Source organism: Acartia tonsa, chromosome 8 (assembly GCF_053477335.1).
Source record: "Acartia tonsa isolate MP-2025a chromosome 8, ASM5347733v1, whole genome shotgun sequence".
Lineage (NCBI taxonomy): Eukaryota > Metazoa > Arthropoda > Copepoda > Calanoida > Acartiidae > Acartia > Acartia tonsa.
In genome coordinates, this window is record NC_137267.1 from 29597124 (window position 1) to 29616727 (window position 19604).

A 19604-nucleotide genomic window follows, 5' to 3' on the forward strand; every position below is an offset into this window, starting at 1 on the left:
CCAGTAGGAGGAAAGGTTATGGGCTAAAGCGGGTGGATGTTGGGTATTGTTATTTTACCCAGCTGCGATCATCCTTTTTTCAGAGTACACGAAAATCTGGTGCAACATCCAAAAAATGATGTATCGATTTCTGTGACTCAGTCACAATCTCCAGCTTTTGATCAGGGAAGGGAGGAGATATTAACCTGTAATTAAACTAGTAACAAAGTTTAATAAACAGGTTCTCTTTTTAGTTGGCCTAAAAAACTTGAGTACTTTTGGAAAATCTTGATTGATTGGTAAAAACTAAAAGTATGTTAACTTGTCTAACAATAATTTTATTCTACAGAATAAATAATAAGGGTTATGCATCAATTTATTGTTCATTGTCTTATCCCTTAACATTCATGGCTTTTTAAGACAGACGTCTTCACTTTCAAGCAAATTAAAACAAGGACAATTACAATTATCAAGAATAAAAAATCCCTAAGTTATTTAAGCCTACGATTGAGATAACGTGTTTATAAAAACATTTGGGTACCAGTATAATATGCATTTGAAAGAGAGTAGCCCCATTACGGATTGACAGACTGACATAATTTCATTATAGAGTAACACCTTTATAAAAAAATAAGACCTTTTACACGCTCATTTTTTTGGTAGGTTTTTGGGAACTTATTTTCGATGTTATCATTGATTTGCCTCAGTCATGAATATTGTCATCATATAAACAAGGATCATTACATTCAGCGAATTTGTTTCGTCTTTTTCCTCAAATTGTCTGTTGAGCTTTTTAACCCCCCCCCCCCCCCCAAATGTATTGATAATATTTTTCTCCTATGATTAACTAATGTGGGATGCCCTTCGGGGCTAATACATATCCAATAAACCTAACTTAAGCTATCATAAACTAATGAACAAACAAAAGGAAAACTACCCTTCCTCCCTTTTTTTAAAAATCATTTTAAAAATAAAGGGAGCCAGTGCACTACAAGCTAGGGATATAAAGGGAAAAGAAAATGGCCAATAATTGATGTACTTTTACAATGATGATACAAAAAATCACCTCTTCTGTATTTAGTGTTAGTGGTTGAAAGTAATTTGACTCTCAATTAATTGAGCCAACCAATCAAATTTTAATAAAAGTACCGAATTTTTTTAATCTAACAAATAAGAAAACATGATTTTATAACTTTGGGTACTAGAATAAATAACAGTCCAGTGTACCTTCCCTGACAAATAACAATAATATAATATTTAAAATGTATAAATAGCCCAACTGTTAACTCTTTATTTTATCTGCTTATGAGCGCATCCTGTCTTTTTTTATGAGGCCTGGTTCTACAATAGTTTTTCATGAATAGTCACAATAAAATTTTACCATTGAGACCAATAATTTTGGTGTGTCAGTACGGAATTAATTTATACTAGAAACCTGCAGCTACAGCCATTCAACAGTTGTTCACAGATGTCAGACGAATACAGGGATATAAAGGGATAAGGCAATGGCTGATAAATTGATCTATATTCCGAATGATTATCCACAAAATTACCCTTTTGTATATTACAATTAATGGTTGAAGCGTTTGGAGTGGACATTCAATTTAAAATAACTATCCAATCAAAATTTAATAAAAGTCCCAAGTTTGTTGAGCCAACGAATAAGAAAACGTTCTGATAAAACTTTGGGGACTACCCTAAAATATTAACTTTTATCCTTTAATAAAAGAGAGTTGTATAGAATCCGGGAGGGAGGGGACATTGGACTGTAAATTTAGCTGGTACCCAATGACTTTTAAACAAGTTCTCTCATCTATTCGTTGGCTTAAAACGTAAGATGCTTTTATTCAATTTTCATTGTTAGATTGAAACCAGCCTTGTTCATACTTTTTCCCCAACATTTTTACTCTTCTGTAGGTATTTTGTTTGTTTATTATTATTGGGGAAGTTTATGAGTTTATCATATATTGTCTGAGTAGAAACAGGGTACTGGATTGATCAACTTTGCTGTTATGGATGTTTTTTTTCTTTTAATTTTTAGGAAAAATTCTTAAATGGGGGGAGGGGGGGGGGGAGTTATACAGGAAGTCTAAAAGGGTTGATATATGGTGTGCATCAACTTCCGCAAATGCATCACATTATCAAATCAACTCTTTTTGTCTTATCAATACATTTTACTTAGTTTCACTCACATAATTAAACAATCTCTCTCTTTTTATTATTTTTGGTATTGTGATTTTTTTTGGTAAAACTGCACTATGCAGATGCAAAGAGGGAGGGGGCATTGGGCTGTTTATTTCACTAGTCCCCAAAGTTTTTAAATAACGTTTTCTTATTCGTTGGCCTAACAACCTTTGGGACTTTAATTGAATATGATTTGTTGGTTGGCGAGTGTCCTAACGTTTTAACCACTAGTTGAAATCTACAAAAGGGACAATTTTAGGTATCATTATTGGGGATGTACAACAATTTAACGGCCATAGTTTATCCCTTAAGATCCCTGATGCAGATGTGATAATATGCGGAAACGAACGAACGGATCATGTTACTTGTCGATGCAGCGCTGCACTTACAAGTAACATGTTTAACTTTGCTGCACTTACAAGTAACATGTTAAAGGGAGATAAAAAAAAAGGAGATAGGCAGACAATGTTAGTTATATTTTTTATCGAAAATAAGCTTTTTAGTCATTTCTGAAGAACTTCAAAACCCCAAACAACTTCCTTCATCTTGAACCAAATTATACAAGGAAAACTCCTCCCACTCTTTTCTCCTGAGAAATTTCCACCAATTTCTAAATTAAACCTTTGATTTAAAAAATCTCCACCCTCTAAAAAACATAACTCAGGGCAATTTCATGTACAACCCCCTCCCTCCCTTCTATTCCAACCAAATTAAACCAGAAAAACTCATCCCACTTTTTTATTATCTCTACACTTTTTTATTAGTATATCTATAGGGAATGGAGGGGGGATATTGCTGCACCTACAAGTAACATGTATGAGTTTGCTGCATCTACAAGTAACATGTGATAAGCGCTGCATCGACAAGTAACATGATCCGAACGAACACTTTGAAATATTTTCAGGGATTTAAAGGGATAAGAATTAGACGATAAAGTGCTGATATGGACATCACTATTGGCCAGTTCGTTCACATGTGATAAGCGCTGCATCGACAAGTAACATGATCCGAACGAACACTTTGAAATTTACTCTTAATTACATTTGTTTTATATTTGATGGGTGCATATTTTCATATTTTCAGGGATTTAAAGGGATAAGAATTAGACGATAAAGTGCTGATATGGACATCACTATTGGCCAGTTCGTTCATCCAGTAGCTGGGGAGGGGATGGGGTACAGGGTGTGGATTGGGGTGGGGGGGGGGGGGGGTGTTTATTTCATGTTTATTAGGGAACATGAAAATTTTGTGTAAGATCCAAGTAATAATAAATCCATTGTTCTTTAAAGAATTCAGTAACCCGACCTTAACTGAAAAGAATTTCATATTATCCAATAATCCGAACGAAGATATTTTTAAACGAAAAAATTCCCTAAAGCAAATTATAATTATAATTCCTAGCTTCTGAATAGTTAATTATGTGTTGAAGAGGAATTCATTCTATAAATATCTAAAACACATCCGTTCTATTTTGGCTCAAATTTTGCCACAAATTGTACACAGGGAGGGAGGGAGGGAGCGTTGGGCTGTTTAATACACTAGTCCATAATATATTATAATGATATTTTCTTATTCGTTTGCTTTACAACTTTGGGGGCTTGTATTAAATTTTTATTGGTTGGTTTATTAAGTTGGGTGTCCAAATATATCAACCACTAACTGTAATCTTCAGAAGGGGTTATTTTATGTATAATCAATGGGAATGTACATCAATTCATCGGACATTGTCTTATTCCTTTAAATCCCTGATTGGTACATCATATTAGAATCAAACTTTCCTTGACAACCTAAAGACAACAAACTCTTTGATTGCACTGCCGTTGTCTAGAAGTATATATACAGGGCGTTTAAAAAAAAACTGCGTTTTCCAAATTTGGGAAACAACCATTAGGAGTACAAAAAAAATAATTATATGTCAATATTCTCTATAAAAATATGCATCGAAAATGTTATAGGTGTTTTTTAATATCTCTGAAAATAACGGCGCATTTTAAAGCATAAATATTTCAAAAGATGCATATGATGCTTTTTTCTGGTAGAATTTTGTGCCTTAAGGTTGGTTTTCAAAAATTTATTCACTTGAAAACAACATCTTAATACGGCCAATACAATTTTCTACCAATTACACTAAAAATTTCATTTAAAATTCCCTCACTGAAAACAAATATTCAGTTTTTCTTTTTGTATACTTAAGAAACATGACCTTAAAAATTGCTCATGTTCGTAAATCCCCACCCCTCATTTATTCCTATAATCCTTTAATTTGATTGACAGGTTAAGATATAAACTCATAATTTATCCATAATTTGTAATTAAATGCTTTTATAAAAAAAATTCAAACTTCAATAACTTTTCTGTCTTTAGAGATTTTTCTGTCAAATAAAAAGGATTTTTTTTTCTTTTTACTATAACCTACGTTATTAAAGAAGATTCTTTTACTGCAAATGCATCACAATCAAGAAATGTGAAAAAATGACAAATTGTAGTTTCTTAAAAATGCTTTTGTGAGAAGCTAAAAAGCATTTCACCTTTAAAACTCATTAAGGTACTTTTCTTGTACCTTTTTCTAAATTAATATTGAAATTCTAAATTTTTTTTTATACATAATAGAAGAGTTATTTTAATTTTTCTTGCACAACATTTTTCACATAAAGCATTTTTGGAAACTATGTACCTATCATAGAGGCCGTATTTTTAGAGATAATGAAAAACACCTGTTATAAATTTGATTTACTTTTTTACAGAGAATAAGGACAAATAATCGTTTTTTCTGTATTCCTTCTGGTTGTGTCAGAAAAACGGAAAACGCAGTTTTTTCTGAAACACCGTGTATATATCCTTATATGAAAGTAGCAGAATCTGTGTGTGTGTGTGTCTGTATCAAAGAAACTCTCTAACCACTGAACCGATATGGTTCTGCTTTACAGTGTAGCTGCTGATAGATCATGCAAAAGTTTATAATTTTTTTGGGTTGGACAACACCACCACCACCCCGAATAAAATTGATCCCCCTCAAAAAATATGTTTTTTTCACCTAAAATGCCCATAAAGGCCTCTAGGTGTGTATTCGCTGGTAGTGTATATCATTATGAGTTGTTACAAATGCTATTATTGGGTTCTAATTAGAAAGGAAGTAAAAAAATTAATTGAAGCTAGTAATTATATTCGTAAAGATTCTTTGTTTAAATATCTATCTTTATAATTTGTGCAACTATTATATTATTATCCTAATATTCAATAGACAAAAATAATATCATATTTCAAAGTACTTAGTGTTATCTAAGATTATCCTATTATGTAAAGGTAGTATGTTTTTTTTGTCTGAAGCTTAAGATCTTGGAGATTGTTCATGCGTATGGATTGTACTTTTTGGGAAGATTCGGAAAAGTATTAGTTGTATGTGGTTTTAATTTTTCTTTTTATTAACTCCCCTGCCTTTCCCCCATAGTCAAGGGGTGATGAAACAAGTTTGAAATAATACAAAATGTTTTAAAACGCAAAGCTTTTCATTTTTAGGGTGAGTCAGTAAGTCTGTCCGTCCGTAATAAACTGCTCAAATAGATAGCTTAGGCATTCCTGTAACATCAAGGTACGATTTAAAAAGCGTAACAGATTTATAATCATTACGTCATTTTGAAACATTTTATGTATTGTGATATTTACGGACTTTGACTGACGGACTTAAGCATAGAACAGCTTTACTATTTGAGTGATACACAATAAGTTTAATATATGAATTTATTTAGGTTATTATTAAATGGATATATGTTTATTAAAGTAATAAGCAGATCAGTAAATAACAGCTATGACAGTAACCTAGCACTATGGCAGGGCTGCACCGGTCTTGTAGAGGTAGAACCTTCTTACACAAAACAACAATCACAACTAGCTTGCCAGTATCAAGTATACAGAATGTTGATATCATACAGAATACATTGACGTAAAGAATCCAACAACATTCATTACATCAGGAATGAAGGAACTAAATATCACAGTATGATATAAATATGCTTTTCAACTGATTTCTGGATTAATGATTTCTTGGACAACAAGATATAGTATTATAAGCAAAGCAAATATTAAAGTCTTAAATTATATCCTTAACATAATCCTGTTTTTAAGCAATTTAGCAACAAATCTAAATAAAATTTTGTTTAATCTTTAAATACTTCACGTGTTGATGTTCGTTTGTCCTACTGTCGGATTTTAGAGCTTCACTATTATGGATGTTATCATCCTTGTTTTTAAACTGTGGGATAACTAATCTTACTTTTTCGGTCTTTTTTTGTTTTGAGGAGTAAACATTAATATACTCTTATTATTTTAGAATGTTACGCCCCCCCCCCCCCCCCCTTTACACTTTGTGATTAAGGGGATTTAGATAGTAGGAATAACTCTTTTAAACAAGGATGATAACATCCATAAACGTGAAGCTATAATAAAAGAAAAAGGACAAACGAACAATAACTCTTAAAGAGTATTATAACTTAATCAGCAGAACATTAATTTATAAGTCTAAACAAAATTGAAAATAATAATAATTAAAATCTTCTAATCAAAAAGTAAAAAACGGCGTGTTTAAATAAATTTTTTTTTAATTTTCTGGTAACGATTATAGAGTTGCTACGCTTAGTAATCGTTCTTAACTGATATGAGATTTATGATGCAAAGATGGACATCGTTAGGACAATTATAACATGTCTAAATAAACGAAAAGAGTTAACCGTTACGAATGTACGTACGGACAAACCCTAATTAAATGCAGGTCTTAAATGCATAATGTCGCGCGGAAAGCTTCAAATAAAATTATCTAAAAGCGTTTTGGTGTTATCGGTATCATTTACTAAGTATATTTTTGATAACTTTTATTTAATAGATTCTTCCAATTTTTAACATTTACAAAACAGCCTGCTTTATTTCTTCAAGATCCATGTCAGATCTATATAGGAAATAAATGTCTATAAATGAGCTCAAGTTTTCCAAGGAATAAATGTTTAAAACTCATAGTGCTCCAATAATCCATCATAAACTCTCATTGGCCAGAACGATGAGACCCATTATTTTACTTTATTAAAAATAAATTCATTTTTTTCATTTCATGTTGCTATTTACATTATATTGAAGTATTTAATTTCTAATCATAAAAAAGAAAATTTAAATTTTTAGTATAGTAAATTAAAGAAAACTCTGTTTTCATAGAATTCGATTGTGGCGACACTTTTGTGTGTTCAAATATTAAAACTAAAATTTGAATCATATTAACCCTTTGGTGATGGTAATGTGAAAAAAAAATATAATTGAAAAAATCTTATTAAAGTCAATTATTAAATTGATAAATTAGAAAATTGATTTATTGAGAAATAGATAAATAGATAACTAGCCAATAGTGAGATAGTTATATCGAGCCAACTCTAGTCGCATATATCTTTAATGCTTCGAAAATATTTTTGTATTTTTCATATGTTCTAGTATTTCAAAGGTATTAACACTTTATTAAATTTAATCTTTACCAAAGTAAAACCTTTAAAAAATACAGAAATAAACAAAATGAACAAGAAAAACAATAAATAAAAGTAGCTATATTACCATGTTTAAAATTGACTTCCTATGAAGCTATTGCCATTGAACTAGATTTAAAAATTTTGTTGGATAGATCAACTTTACCTTTTTCAATTCTAAAAATCCACCAATAAACGTGGCAGGGTCATTGTTAATAACTTAGTCGGGCGAACGGTCATACGGACGTATTAATAGTAACACAGTTTAAGTACATTGTATAGTAGTTGCTCACTTAAAAAAATTATGTAATTCTCACCTAAAGCCTTTTGGGGCATCCCACTGTTACGCTGTTTTAAAGATCTTAATCCCTTTTAATCCCCCCTACACCCCTTATTGTTTGTATTGAATATACTTTTCACTCATTTTGGTCGGTTAGTCTGTAATACGTACCTTGTGCTATTTCCTAAAGAGGATACGAAGTAGCTTTCATATCCTAGTAACCAAGGCTCGTCAGCCTAATTTAGGGAGGCGATTGAAGCTGCTGAGCCCTGCTTTTAATAAAGATATAAAATCACTTCGACTGCTTATTATTAGTGGTTTTGGATAAAGATTTTATAACATTCAGGACTTGATTATAGAGGTGCTTCGCTTATAACATTGTACCTTGTTGTAGTAGGAATTAGTATTCCAGAAATCAGATGAGTAGAATAATTTTATCACATAAAATATTGTTGTCAAAAAGTTAAAAACAGACCCGTTTTAAATGGACGTACGAACATTTAGGTGACAATTATAGAATTGCTACGCTTCTTAAATCGTACCTAACTGTTATAGGAATCATTATGCAAAGTTTGATCGACAGGACAATTCTAATATGCATAAATTAACGATAATAGCTATTACGGCCGGAAGTATAGACGAACCGACCCTAATCATAGAAAAGCTTCGTTTTTAAAAATATGGTCACTGCTATTAATACCCAATATATAAATGAGGGCGTATGTATAATGATCTATCATATTTATTTTCAATAAACGCCTGTAAAGATAATATTTTCAAATGACTGTGAATATTTAGGGATTATATCTTTATTTATTTTGATTAGACAATTTCATATTAATTTATAGTAGAATATGGCAGTCGATATATTATTACTTGGATGTTTCACCAGATTTTCATGTTCTCTAATAAAGTGTTACTCGAAGCTGGCTAAAGTAACGACACCCTCATCCAACCCCATTACCTCATCACCTCCTTTAGGAAGAACGAATTGACCAATAAATGAGGACCATTAATTGAGGATAATTTTCCCCTGTCAATATATTCACGTATGCTATATCCATTAATATGTCACATATTTTTTTTGGTGCTTTATCGAAAATTTCTATTTTTATTTAAACAAGAAAAATCATGTCCATAAATAACAGCTAACAACATTTTTATTGTCAATATTTACTTAAGAAGATATCTGTAAAATTTTTAATTTTTTGAACAGCTTGGTTATGGAGTAGCTTTGATTCTAGAAGAAATATAATAAAGTTAAAGAATAGCATACCGAATATGAAACTTTCTTGTAAAGGTTAGCGAGATCTTAACAGACAGACATATAAATATACCTATGTTCTACCCATCTTATTTATGAATTAAATAAATGATTTTTGGTGAAAAGTTTAGAAAGACCACCCTTAAATGCGTCGGCATAATTATATAATTAAAGCTTTTAATTTCTTCTTTTCAACAAGATAATTGAAAATATTAATTATCAATAATTATTCTAAAAATCTAAAAAAAGAAATTAAAGAAAGGTTGAATCATAGGTTATTGTAGATAAATTACGAGGTATCTAAAAATATTATATAATTTCATCCTATTGAATAGTCAATAACTAGGTTAGGTTAGATAAGGACTTGTTAACAAAGGTTTATTAGACTTCCAGAAGGGTTAGGCACCCCACAGGGGCCTTGATAAAACACAAGTTACTAAAATTCCAATAAAACCTAAAAAATAACAATATCTTACTTTTTTGATTGCTTCATATAGTATAGTTAACAAAAGAATATTACATGCAGAGGCGTGCAAAAAGGGGGTGTATCCACCGCCCTGGCAAGATTAAGGGGGTTGGATACACCCCCAGGTGTCTACCTCTTCAACCCCACTACGCCCACCTTGACAAGGGTATCTATCTCCCTTAAACAGGAACAGGAGGTTGTTAAACAAAAAAACGTCATACCCCCTCATCAAATTTAAAAATTTTCAATTAGAATACTGTTTTCTGGGATAAATTTAGTATTCTATGGGTTAAATAAATAAATAGAGACCTCACAAAATAGCTGTAATTAGTTTTGTTCCCATAATCAAACTAAATAAACAGCAAAAAAAATCCCCCAAATTTTTATCATTAAAATTAAATTTTAAGGGGATGCACGCTGATTTCTATGACAATTGGGTACAAAGATATTAAGCATTACTTAAAGCGCTGCAGTAATTTATTTAACTTCGCTTTTATAAATGTTGCCATCCTTGCTTTTATAAGAACACCAGGTCTATTAATAAAATAAATGTTACCCAAGGACCTTAAGGGATATGACAATGAACGATAATTGATTTACAATGATGATAAACAAAACTAACCCTCTTTTTTATTACAATTATTGGTTGAAAATTTTAAACATCACTTGTTTAGAACCAATCATTTAAAATCCAATAAAGGTACCCAAAGTTTAATGAGATACATGGGTATGACACTTTGGGTACCAGTGAAATCTAAATCCAATGTCCCTTTATCCCTGATGTTACCACTAAATCCCCTATAATTATATGATATTACGGGTACGGATTAGGTATACACAATGTGACCGCCAGGTCAGCCTAGGCTACCCAGCTAGCAGAGGAAGCAAGGTGGCAGGAATTTGGTAATAGGTTAATAAATTAAAAAAAATATGAATATTTGATAAACTTTTCTGCCCTATGCGTCAAAAATTGATCATACTGTTGACATGTCAGGTGCGTGACATTACTTGCCCAGAGTAGATGGGAATGCCTTGGCCCAAAATAAGCTTTGACAAAGTTGATAATGCCAGACAATAGACCTGCAATTACAGAATTTGATGTCTGTAGGACGTAAAAGTTCAGACTATACATCCAGACAAAGGTTGTGTAATCAAAGGGTATGTCGGCAGCAAGATCTACTTTTCACTAAGATAAATAAAACTTTATTCAAACCTATAGCAGATCTATTGTTAGATCTATATTTCCTTATTTCCGTGGAGGGCTCAAAATACAATGTTGACCACTAAGCTAAGCCGCGACGCGTCCGGTCGTTCTATTTTCCCATTCAATTATCTAATAATTGGCCAGCTTGTTTATTTTTAACTCATTTTTAGTGACGTAGCCGCTCTATAATTCACAATTTTGTCTGTCCGCCTGTCAGCTAAGTATATTTGGAAAACGTAAATTCTCTCTGCTGCTATTTATGATATTCATCTGGAACTTAATCCGTCAGCCTGTCTGTATATTTTTTTCTATAAAATTTGGTTTATGGACAGGCGGACATTAGCAAATGAGCGATAGTTTCAGAGCAGCTTTGCTTTTAATATATCAATTTAATTTAAAACAGAACAAAATCTCTTACCCCTAATATTTACCAATGTATTATATATGATATACGTTGATATATTGACAGGGGAAAATTTGTCGTTAATTTAGATTGCAAATATGGACCTCATTTATTTGTCAGTTCGTTCATCCTTTAGAAGGGAAGGGTATTGGGTAAAGAGGGTGGACGGGGGTATCGTTATTTTATCTAGCTACGAGCATCACTTTATCAGAGTACAAAAATCTAGTGCAACATCCCATTAATAATATGTCGATACTTAAGCAATAATATGGTTGAATTATTGGGGTGGTAAATAATGCAATAATATGGGGGGGGGGCTGCAACTTCCTCCCTGCTGTAAAATATTCGACCCAAAAATATCATCCTTTTATTTTTCCCATAGAGTTATGCGGTTTAGGATTTGTGTGGCTTGGGGGGTATTGTTGGGGGGTGGGGGGGGGGGGAGTAATTTTGGTTGGGTAATAATAGTATTATTATTAGGGTGGTTGAGGGGGGGAGGGTGGTAGAAAATAAATTTAAGCCGGAAGTCTGACCGTGTCCACACAATTAGACTGACCAGCACAGCTAGAGAATTATCCCCCTATTGTATTCCCCCCCCCCCCACCTTCCAGAAACCCAACAAATAAAATTGGATAATGATTTTAACTTTGACTTTTGCCTTTTAAATAATTATGATGAAAATAAATAATTTATTGATTTTCAATTTATTTCAACTATTTTTTTTATATTTTAAAATTTAAATTTTTGCATATAAACTAAACCTATAACTAATATTTTTTTTTCAATTTAAATTTTTGGAGGGAGCTTTTTTTCTCAAGGACATATATCCAAATAGCCTTAAAACTTCTCTGAACCAATTAAGAACTTCTATGAAGAATTAGGACTCATCAATCAAGCTGTTGACGAGATCTTAGCGAACAGCAGACTTTTTGTTTGATGTAGGTCTCTCAATTAAATTAACTTTTTTTGAATTTATCAAATAAAACTATTTTTAATTAAAGCAATTTCGGTTTTGGGGGTAATTCTGGTTTTTAAAGTTACTTAATATTTCTTTTGTGCTGTAGGTCTTAAAATTAAGCAATTATCTTAAATATGTCTTTATAAATAGAGTTAAATGTGGTTTTTATGTAAATTAAAAGATTATTTAAAATTCTTTGAATGCTGTAGGTCTAATATTATAGGATAGAGATTTGATTGTAAATTATGCTGGTCCCCAAAGTTTTACATTACGTTCACATAGGTTCTGGAATAGATTTAGGCTATCTAATTTCTAGATTTTATTCTTTAATTTATTCTTCTGTCCTTCCCTACCTCGTCAAATACAGAGCCACTAACTGTTAGGAACACAGCCGCTAATATTAAATCTGAGAAAAAAATCAAAGCTCAATAAAATCACTAAATAATACAAATTTCAATTTATTCATCAAAAACATGAAAAAATGGCCTTTCATTGATTGAATGAAATTGATAAAAAATAATAATAAAGGGTAAATGTCGGAACTCAGTTACATGCACACAATTAAAAGTCAAAAGCTTCTATCAAACAACGAAAAATATTAACATTTGCGAAATTTTCCTACAATATGGAAAATGGTTAATGTTATTTTGCAAAAAGCTGTAAAAAAGGTAATCTTGAAATAATGCAAATGAATATCTAAACAAATTCTCAAATTTCAATTAATTAGTGCAGGGTTGGGTTCTCTAAAGTGGCGGAAATCAAGTTTTTAATATAAAAAAATTATTAAAAATGAGATGAGGGCCGGGGCGAAAAGTTAAGTATTGAAATAATTATGTATAACATTTATTCTACGGCTTTGTACTTTTGAATGATTTAATTATATTATATTTTACTGGTACTTTGGTAAAAACACCAAATGAATGGGCCATTTTGACTTTATTGGGGCGTGGTTGGGTGTGTGAATATCCCCCACATGTGTCAATCATTTGCCCACCCAATAAACACCAAACCCCACCCCTCCCCTTTTTGTCACTCCTATCACTCATATTCTCCCCACTAACCTTTTGTAATTTTGACTTATGCTTCAAGGTTTATCATTCCTGGATTCACTTTATAATCTCTGGATTAGAGACAGCTGCAGTGCAAATAGGTATCCATAATTACTTAGAAAAATTGGACCAATACACCATATGAAAAGAGTTTCTGGTGCTTTTACACAAACCTATGTCTGGACCACCAAAAACCCCCTAACTTAAAAAAACACATTGTTAGTTACTGTCGAAATCTCTAACACTGCGGAGCCTTTTCCTTATAAAAAAACCATCCGTGTGGGGTCCTCAAAACCATTACTTAACCTAACCTAAATTAGCTTAAAAACATATGTTTGTTCTCTCAAAAATTATTACAACATAACTAAATTAAGGTTATAAAAAATATCTTACATATAACACCTAAATTTAGAGATAAAATAGTTTAAAGCCATCATGGGAGCAATGTGAATTCTCTAAAATGGAGAACTATATTGGTTCGGTGGTGAATGGGACTAAAAAACTCTTCTACTTTATAAAATAGACTAGCTGCTACGCCCCTAGAGACCTCTAGGGGCATTTAGGGGAAAGGGGAGATTTAGATTTACATGTTTCACTACAAGATAATTTTTTAAAAATGTAGTAGGCATTTTTATGAAAAAGACATTTTTTGAGATGACCCTTAGGTCTAACCTCAACTTTTAGTTTATTGTATAATAATTAAAATGGGAGGGTGATTAATTTTTTCTAGAAGCGATTTCTCTTAAGAACTTTGAAGGTTAAAAATAGTTAAAACTGGACATATACAAAACCTCTCCGTAAAGGAGAACCATATAGCTATAGTGGTTAACGAGATCCTTCGCTGCAGACTAAAAGAACTTACTGCTTAATATTGTAGGATTGTTAGACCCTTACATATATAACTTGATGCACAGTATGATATAAATTCATGGTATTATTATTTCCGACCATTCAAATCATTATACGCTACATTTATTTGTATCATGATCTTTAAACATTGAACTATTAGTTTAGATTCATCAGATTGTTTTTGTTATCAACCGCTATGGACAAACGGACAAAGTAAGTTATAGAGCAGATGTTCAGTTCTCATAACAAAGAAAAAAAAGAGCAAAGATATGCAAAAACTCAAAGAAATCATAAAACCTTTAAAAATTTATGTCTTTTGAAGAATGACCGACAGACGGATAAAAAAGATTAGATGCGCTTATGTTTTAGGAATCTTTACAAAAAATTCCAACCGTCTATCTTTAATAGCAGACGAAAGAATCACATTTCCATTACTGTCAGACAAAGTGAATTATAGAGTACCTTTACTACTTATAAAAATAATAAGGATCATGGAAAGAAAACGAAGTTGCCGGTTTCGTCGTTTTTTCACATTAGCTTTTCTCCTATTTCTAGCCCCTGCGGGGCAATCATTAACATTTACTTAACCTAACCTAACCTAAAATAACCCTTTAAAAGGTACTGGGAAAATACGATGAAACCGGCAACTTCGTTTTCTTTCCATGATCCAATAATAAAAAGATTATATTATATTTATTGAGAGGTTTTCTAATGAAAAAATGAAAATTGTTTGCAAAAAATGAAAATGAATAACTCTATAATAATATTGACCATTTTATCCACCCCTTGCATACGCCCTCAAAGCACAACCAACGCCCATTTTGCAGCAATATAAAGTTTATTATCAATTACAAGCGACTGCGTCCCTAGATTCTAAAAGGGGAGCATAAAAAAGAGCAGAAAGCGACAAAATAAAATTTACTGAGAGATGTAGGTTCCTAACCCTATTCTTAAAAAGCTTTTTACAGTTTTTTTTTAAAGCGAACCATTTCTATAATTTCATAGGTCGATCCTTCGTATGTCAGTAAAAGATAGTACAGACTATTTGTCATTCTAAACATGTTATAGTCGTCATATCGGTTTCAAACCTAATATGATTGTTCCTGTTACAGTTGAGTTTATCTTAGAAAGCTTAGCAACTCTGTAATCATTTCCTGAAAGTACGTATGTTCATTTAAAATATGATTAATCAAGCCTTTGAATAATGATTTTGAAAAGGATCAAGCATATAAGATATTTTGATGGTTATTTTATTAGGATCTACTTCTGTAGATTTTAACAATAGATTTGATATAGAATAGGTGAATATTGTGACATATTCTCGCATACCCTTTTAAAATGCTTCTCACAGTTGGATAATATGAAGATAGCCCCCACCCTCTATATGATATTACCCTATCCCCTCCCTTGACCATGGAGGAAAGATTGACCAATATTTGAGTACTATATTAGCAACCTAAATTGACAACAAAATTTTCCCTGTCTCACTGTACACGTATTCTGTATACATTATTATAACATATTGCAAGTAATTTGTATATTCCTACATCCATGGATAATAATGTGCCATTATATCTTGCATGTGCAAATTTTATTGATAGTTAAGATATCAACTACAGACTAGGCGTTTAAGCAGGGAGGGAGGGGATATTGGACTGTAATTTACACTGGAACCCATAGTTTTTATAACAACGGTTTTTTTCGTTAGCTTAAAGGCTAGTAGTGTTTAAACTTTTTAACCAATATTCTAATGAACAGGAAAGTCATTTTGATTGTTATCATGTACATCATTTTATCGTCCTATCCCTTAAGATTACAGGTTTTTTAAACCTGCTCTATAACACACTTTGTCAGTTGGTCCCTCCATCATTTTTATGTTTATTCGCTACTAATGGTTATTGTAATCCTTGTTCTAAATCCTAAATGATATGAACCTTAATGTACAATTACCCTCTCTATAACTGATCTTATCTTAATTTTATTTGAAAATGATATACCAAGGAAGTTTTAAACGCCGAATTATAGCAGACATAAAAAAACAAATTTGTACAGTTATAACAAGTGGCGTGCACAGGACTTTGCCAAAGGGATGTAACCTGAAGGTGGTGTAAAATGGGGGAGGCAGGCCGATTCGGAGGTGAAAAATAGCCTAAAATCATTCCAAGACTTATTTAAAAAAAATAAAATTGCCTAAAACCATCTTAGAACCTATAAGGAACTTCATTCTAAAGGAGAAAAGCGGTTAGCGAGATCCTTCGCTTAAAAAAAGCTTACTACTATTTATAATAGGATAGTTAGTTAGAAAGATAATAGGTGGAATATATTTCATAATTAAAATTTAAAATTAACTTTCGAACATTAATTTCCTATTAAATACTTTACAGAAAATTTATGGGGCGTCACCCATGTACCCCCACCCCTCCCCATCATGCCTGTCTTTATGAGCACGAAACAAGAACAAATTTGTTCATAAATAGCCAGTGGTCTGTAAGGATTAGACAATGGACGATAAATTAATGTGCATCCCAAATAATGATTACAAAAATTTTATCTTCAGTAAAAAAAAAAGTTTGCAATACTTCTATTTTGAACCAACTAATCAAGACTTCATAAAGGCACCTGAAGCTATTAATAATGAATAAGAATCTATTATTAGGGAAATTAAGAATATGTACTTACAAAGTCTATGCATTACTGACCAACAAAACAAACAATGAAAAGCTTCGCCAACTGCCTCAAGAGGTGGTAGGCATTTCCTTAACCCTTAATGTTTTTTAAAATCTTATTTTTAGGGGGAGGGGAAGAGGCTATTTTTTTTGTAGGGGAAATAGGAAAAGTGCAATCCTACCAAATAGCTTTAAACCTACCCAAGGCCGAGACTAGACTTTTATGAAATATGAATAAATATGGTTTTGCTGTTTATGAGATAGAGGACATACACAAACACAAATAGAAATAATCTCCCCCCCCCCCGAAATATTTCGGACACACAGAGTAAATTGAGGAGTAGTCATGTTTCAAACAAGCTCAGATTTTTAGTTTTTAGTACCTCATTTTCTAATTTTTATATCAAAATTTGACAATATTTGTATGGGGCGAGATAATAGAGGAATACATTAGATAACTTTTAGTAATGTGGGGGTTTCTTTCTGTGTTTTTTTATGGTTGGAGAAAAAAATTATTTTTGCACCTTCAAGTTGGGGGTAAAATTTTGATGGGCATGGTTTTTTTTTGGGTGGGGGGGGGGGGTTATTAAAGATAATTGTTTTACAAATTCGTTTGGGAGAGGGGAGTGTGATCACTCCCCTCCCCCCTTGACGTCCCTGAGTTTAGTTTAGGTTTAGGTTTATTACTTTAAAGGGGAGCTTAAAATAGGCAATTGGAAGTTTTCTATGTTTTATATTTTAACACTTCATTGGCTAGGAGGAGTTTAGTTTGGGTTTGATATTTACTAGGGTAGTTCAAAATAGGACATTGGAATATGCACACTATTATTAGTACTCTATTTTAATCACTCAATTGGCTGGGAGGAGTTTAGTTAGTTTGGGTTTGCTAATTTATAGGGGGAGCTCAAAATGAGTCAGAGAAAAAATCTAAATATGGCGTTGCTGAAATCTAGCAAAATATTATTGACATTTAGCTCTTTTTATGTTAGATTAAATTATATTAGGTAAGAATGAGAGCAATATTGTTGTAAGCAGGAGGTTTTATATCTGAAAAGCACTGCATGTATAGGTCCCACAAGATTAAGGCCCCCCGCAGTGATTAAGCGAAAAATTTCACTCCACACTCCTCTAAAAAAGGAGAAGGGCATTGTTTCTGTGGTCGGTAGGCACTTTGAGGGAAAGCACTAATCCACTCTTTTTGTTTCAGAGTTTTTTGGAAAGTTTTCAAAAGTATTATTTTACCTGTATTGAAAAAACGCCTAAAAATGAATGATTTTTTAATACCTCTAACAACCGGATATCAAATTATAAAACATTTTTTTTTACTTTTTGGGTGTTGAGATTTTTTTGATTTCCTTTTTCAATTAGAAGGAGGAGTTTTGGACATTATCTGGGAAATTTTATTCAATGCGGTGTCTTAACCCCCCGGGTCTATCATTCTCTCATTATAACCTAACCTAATCTCAGATAAAGTATGAAATAGACCCTTGCCCCCTTATCATAAATTTACTCCGGGGGGGTATCCAGTGCTCGATTTGGTGCTTGTATTGTAGATCATTTTTTTTGTAGGTTTCGCTAATATAAAATGTTGTTATTCTTTTTTAATTCAAAATATCCAAAATGTTATGGATATTACTATTTGCTCGATTTGGTGCTTGTATTGTAGATATTTTTTTGTGTAGGTTTCGCTCATATCAATTGTTGTTATTCTTGTTTAATACAAAATATCCAAAATGTTATGGATATTACTATTATCATAAATTTTTAGTGCTTTCGGCGGTTTTCTTAAACTTAAAAAGGGTAAAATTTTTATAATTTTTGCTTATAAACAAGGATAACAGCTTTTGAAACAAATTTTCAACCATTTATAAAGATTTATAAAGGGGTTAAGGATTAGGAAATACCCCAAACAAAAAGTTATACATATATTAGACATTTCACACCAAAAATGTGGATTTTTACCCACCCTCCCTCACCACAAAAACATTTGGAAGGTGTGAATAATATCCTCCATTTCCCTATTTTATATGGCAAAATAAAAATTTTCCCCATCCCCACAAAAAGTGAAACCTTTTAATATATTTTTTGTATGGTTTCATCGGATCTCCCCCCAACGGGATTTAACCTACTGACTGAAAACCTGCTCCTAGCCCCTGCAGGGGTCCTGAACCTTGTGGTAAACTAACCACTGAGTGAGCCTAACCTAAATTAACTTTAACGAATCTTTACTAACCTAACTTAAAATAACATAAACTTATTGGTGCAAACAACGACCAACAAATACGAATTCTAGAGTAGCCTTTCCTCCCAAAAAAGATGCTTTTAACGGATTTTGTATTAAATTAGTCGTAGCAGTAAAAAGGGCATATTTTTAAGGTAAAGCTTATTTGGTTAAAAACATTTTTTAATCTTTTAAGGAAATTTAGAAATTAGAATTTGAATTTTTAGAAAATTTTAGTACTCTTTTTGTAACGAAAATACTCTATAATTCACTTTGTGTCTACGGCAGTCAGTTACTCAATGATTGATTTTCTTAGATGCTATTTAAGATATACTGCTATTTTTTGGCGAGATATACATTTCCAAATAGCATACAGTATACAACTTAATTGGTCCGTTAGTCTGTCGGTCATGTTACAAGAGACATTTATATTCTCCAATTTTCGGGATTTTGTAATATTTGTCATATTCTTCTGCTCTATATATAGCATGCTTTACGTCTGTCCATCCTATCCACTTCTTATGCATGTTTGTCATTCTTGTTTATTTAGGGGACATTTTTAATATTGAACTATATTACTAGC